Raw genomic sequence first — 5,129 nt, 5'->3', positions numbered from 1 at the left:
CCTTATTGCGCCATCTCAGAGATCACAAACTGTATATCTTACGGCATACAACTAGAACTTGTGGCAACGTCCCTCTCCGAGTTGTTAGCTTATTCCAGTGAAGGGGGGAGGGGGCAATTCCTTGTGGGAGCAACAAAATCGCTGACCAGCAAGCGGCAAAATGCAGACTCCCTGTGACTGAGCAGTTTGGTCTGCAACTTTGCAGCATACATTTGCGTATGGATATATCTATTAGGTTGTACTTGATAAAGGTGTTGTCATAAACTCTATGTATGGTGTACTTCATTATCTGTCAGTATTATATACTGGAGTTCTACAAGGGTTGTATTGATTTGCATAGCCTATGTGAAATAATAACTATTGTTAATAGATGACCAGGAACAAGAATAGTGCTTGCTATGATCTCATGTACTGCTACTCTTGATTGTAGCGTGGAATTTCTTACAATGGTCTTCAGTGCTTTCGTTTCAAGTGCCAACAGTAGCTACATCATTTCAAATGTTAGTTATATGGGAATGTAAGGGGAAAAATTATCCATTAGGTATTAATTATGCTACATTTATTGTGAATGTTCTAAATACATCGACTATTCATGTAATCCATTCTACTCTACAGATAAGCAAAAAGTGTGTTAACAGCAGTGTATAATAATGCATACATTTCAAAGTAGCGTTGTGTGATGATAATGGGACAACTTTGTGGACAGATGTGAACAAGTTACGTGTCCAGGCAGAGCTCCAATGTAAATTTGATTTTCACTGGGATTGAGCGTCACATGATAGCAAAACTAAACAGAAGAGTCATCATGTATACATAGTTTCAGTAATTAGTTTAGTAGGATAAAATGAATAAATATTAATTTTTGAAATAACCAAGAATATTTATTTCACATTAAGTATGTCTGTTGTCATTTAGTGAATGAATAAAGATCCCAGGATGACAATAGTTCCACCAAACGAGGATAATAAAAAAAAAAAATAGTTGTGATAATAATGCATGTAAAATTATTGCCTGATAAAAATAAACTTCATAGGCTGCTGATTTTCATTTTGTGCCAGTCAGTATAAACTAAATAATGCGGTGAATACAGTACATATTGATGTGTGGGTTTAGAGATTATGTATTTCAAGTGCTGTGTATGTGAAAAATATACAAATTCTGTTAAGTTCGTACCTATATTGAAACGAGTACACTTACAAACCCCTTGGATTATAGTATTCATTAAAGTTTTCCTAAGATAAATCAGGCATTGAGCTAGTGGAAGATTTGAGCTCCATTTTTCCTTCATGTTGTAAAATTGTTTGAATGTAGTCAATTAGTTTTATTGGCCAAATTTACTTTACAACAGTTAGTTTCCTTTATTGATCATAATACTGAACTTCCAATTTATGTGGGTAAGCGAAATTTGTTTCCCATAGTGTTCACAGGATGATAGTATTGCTTGTGACACTCCTACATAGTACCTGGAGCAATTGATAATCATTTGTTTTCCACTGGGTGTCGTTTTGATTTACTGTTGTTTGACCTACATATGTTCTAACTCTTCATAGTTCCAGACTTGTAATTCATTTCTTGTCATTGGAAATTCTGTGCACCTCAGTCAGTGTCAAATTTATTTCCTATATGGTGGACTGAAAGATATGGCCTTTAAGTTGAATCTGTGATAACTCCATGTTATCTAACATCGCTGACAGGAGATTCTACTTTACAGTGAACGACCTTTGACCTGGCTGTGTGATCAGACAGTGCATTCTATGCTTTTTGGTAGAACAATCAGTTTACCATATAATATTCCTGCAATAAAGAGATATTATCATATCGTACTGTGTAGTATCTTAGATATACCCCTCCCACATCCTACCAAACTACATTTGTGTGTCATGACCATCACGAAGTATGGAAAATGCATACCAACACGGATATTACACAACAACAATACAGTCGATGTGTAGACCTTATGCAACACACTTTGCAATGTTCACAAACAACACTGTTTACCAACAACACTGGCATTCAGTGATCTACAACTGGCTTTCCAACAAAGTGTTGCAATTAGAAGTGACAGTCACACTCACCAGTGCAGTGAACTGACAACCAACATCAAGGCTGAACAATAAATAGAGCAGACTTAGTGTATGATGTTAGTCTGACACCGCTGTAAGTTTGCTCATGGTACATTCTGAACCTCTATCACTCAATCAATTGTACACACAATCACCTAACCTGAATGACAATCGTACCATATTGAATGAACTAAATTTCGAGGTGGTGCCAACAGAACCACTTATACAAATACACTGTTTGCTCATGCTACCAACCAGTGACAGGACAATCACCTGCAGTAGCACTGCACACTCTTCCACTGACATAGATTCAACCAACCACTGATAATACCCTCTCACCTCTTGGCATCCGACCTAAACGTCCAGCATTTATCTCAGATTAACCCATCGTATAGCTCACCACAGTGGGTATCATTCTCGCCATCCACAACACCATGAATGACACAGTTGAATTTATCACACTTCTCACCATCCTCAATGAGCACACAGATGTGATTAGTGACATTATCTTAATCCTTCTGGAACAGACACCATATCCATATAAGTATATTGTTCTGGCAATACCGACCATGACCTTCTTCTTCTGTACAGATGCACACATATTCCCTGAACTCTTACGGGACTTGGTAAGAATGTCTTCCACAAGTAATGAGTGTGTTGGGGTGGGACGCTACGAATGTAGTGTGTGGACACACAAGGTGAGAATGTGGGTCTCATGGGAGGTGTGCGCGAGATAGTCCCTGCAGTCGTGCTATCCTCTGTGCCCTCGGTGGCTCAGATCGGTAGAGTATCTGCCATGTAAGCAGGAGATCCTGGGTTCGAGCCCCAGTCAGGGCACACAGTTTTACCTGTCCTCATTGATATATATATCAACACCCGTCAACAGCTGAAGGTATTAATATAATTCTAATTTTGTAAAGATTTAGTTGACAACAATGCCACTGCACGCAGCCAGCAGCACCAGTCTCACCAACAACTGCTCTCTGTATCTACTGCACTGGCCCGACTGCACCCAACTGTTGCAGACCACCATGTCACAAGTTCCACATGAGACAGTGACCCCCACACTGCTGTCAACTCTGATCCACACTTATCACCACCCCACACTACTTTGGTATCATGAATAGTTCAGTGACACTGTGCATAACTGTCCCTCACCCTGCGGTCACCCAAAAGACTTGCATGATTCATTACAGGTGTACCGACCTGCTATAACAATTCAAGTCACATTGTTCCAAGTGTTGAGGTTTCATTGCATGCCTCATCAATATGGAAAAGGACAAGCCCTACATCCTGGGTCAACTTGGACAGCGATACTGCTTAATTCACTGAGGCTCACATACTAGCGCAGTACCCCTAACCTCAAATGCCACAGCCTACAGCAAAACAACCATGCAGTTTTGCACAGTGAACAATTCTTCAGTCACTGTTTACAGCTCCAAAACACACATCTTAGATCTGGCTTTCAGAACGACATCTACAATGAATTTCCAAATTGCAGCAGGTAACGAACCTGTTCTTAGAAGTGATTTCCTCCACTGTTATAGACTACTATTGGATTTATCGAATGGCACACTAATCCTGCATGACACTGACTACGTATTCCATGGGATTATTGACCAAGACCTTTCTCAGAAGCGACATAACATCACCACACCTTCTTCAACGACAAGCGACAGACAACTGAAACGGTTCAACATTATCATCACCTCCTCGACTGCATCACCTTACTCAAACAGATTCAACAAAACCAATTTTACTATGTCAATGCCTGGTTAGGGTCTCTAAATCTCCAAGAGAATAACGAAATACTATGACTGGCAATAATAAAGACATCCAATGAGCTTACAACAACATGACACCATCTCTAAAACCAGCAACTAACTCTGCCAATTGATGATAACTTCACCACCAGGACACAACACCCATGACGCACCTCCACTTGCTTCGCGGGAAGTGCCACTGCCTGTGCATCCTTTACGTATCAACGAGGTCAGTAATGTGTTCCTCACATAAATGCACCTCACGCCCACTGCATCCTATCCTCATCTTCAGCCACCCACAGAGCTTTTTTAAGCGTCTGTTGCGCAATGTACCGCCACAAACAGCACTGTACGCTAGATCCTTAAGATGCAGGGGCCCCTTGTTAAACACATACCACAGCGGCTTCCACCAAATAAACCCCAAACAGTGAAAGCAGCGGTTGATGAACTACCAAAAGCAGAAATGTTAGTTCCACAGGCAACCTGTTGGATTCACCTATCAAACTAGCGCCACAGACAGACAGTACTCTACTGGTGACTACAGAACCCTTAAGTTACCTCATATGCAATATACAGGACATTACTCACTATCTCGTGGACAGTGCTCTGGACTGCGAATGAGCTTATTATCAAACGATGATGTAGTTGGAAGATATTCAAAACACAGTAATCATTATATCACTTGGCCTGTGTCAATATCTTTTTATGCTGTATGGCATCAAAAATGCAGCACAGATGTGGCAACGGTTTATAGACAGTTTCATTTTCAAGCTATCCTTTTGTTACAATTTCCTGGATGATATCCTCATGTTCTTGTGAGGTAACGGCAACCATGAGGTTCACCACAAACAAGTTTTTAATATTCTTTCCACAAATGGCGTCATTATGAAGGTTGAAAAAATCCGATAACCACAAATAATGTTATCTTCATGGGTCATGTAGATAACGCCAACATCACAAAAAACAGAGCACATCCATAAACTGCCTGTTTTCCAAGGCTATCATGAATTTATATTGCCTCCTGGGGATGATAAAATTCCACCAGTGTTACCTATTACATGCAGATGTCCCACTACCAGAGGTACTAAAAGGCAAAAACACCAACAGAAACGAGAAACAGCAGTGGGCTATTGGTATGCAGACAGCTTTTGAAAAACTAAAAGACTGCCTCTCTCTCATTGGAACTTTTGTGCATCCACCCCGTTACATACAGTTATCGGTAATGGCAGATGTGAGCGACTTTGCAGTCAGTGCAGTCCTCCAGCAAGAGGTGACAGGCATCCAACAAGTGCTCAGATTCTTT

At 40.4% G+C, this 5,129-nt stretch overlaps 1 non-coding gene across 1 annotated transcript; it reads left to right on the top strand.

The window, feature by feature from the left end:
- Positions 1-2,825: 2,825 nt before the first annotated feature.
- Trnat-ugu lies at positions 2,826-2,900 on the top strand. The gene has a single exon. It is a non-coding gene; the product is annotated as a tRNA-Thr (tRNA).
- The last annotated feature ends 2,229 nt before the right edge of the window (positions 2,901-5,129 follow it).

Source organism: Schistocerca americana, chromosome 11 (assembly GCF_021461395.2).
Source record: "Schistocerca americana isolate TAMUIC-IGC-003095 chromosome 11, iqSchAmer2.1, whole genome shotgun sequence".
Classification (NCBI taxonomy): Eukaryota; Metazoa; Arthropoda; class Insecta; order Orthoptera; family Acrididae; genus Schistocerca; species Schistocerca americana.
Note: the sequence above shows the minus strand (reverse complement) of the source record. Positions and strands in the feature narration are given on the sequence as shown.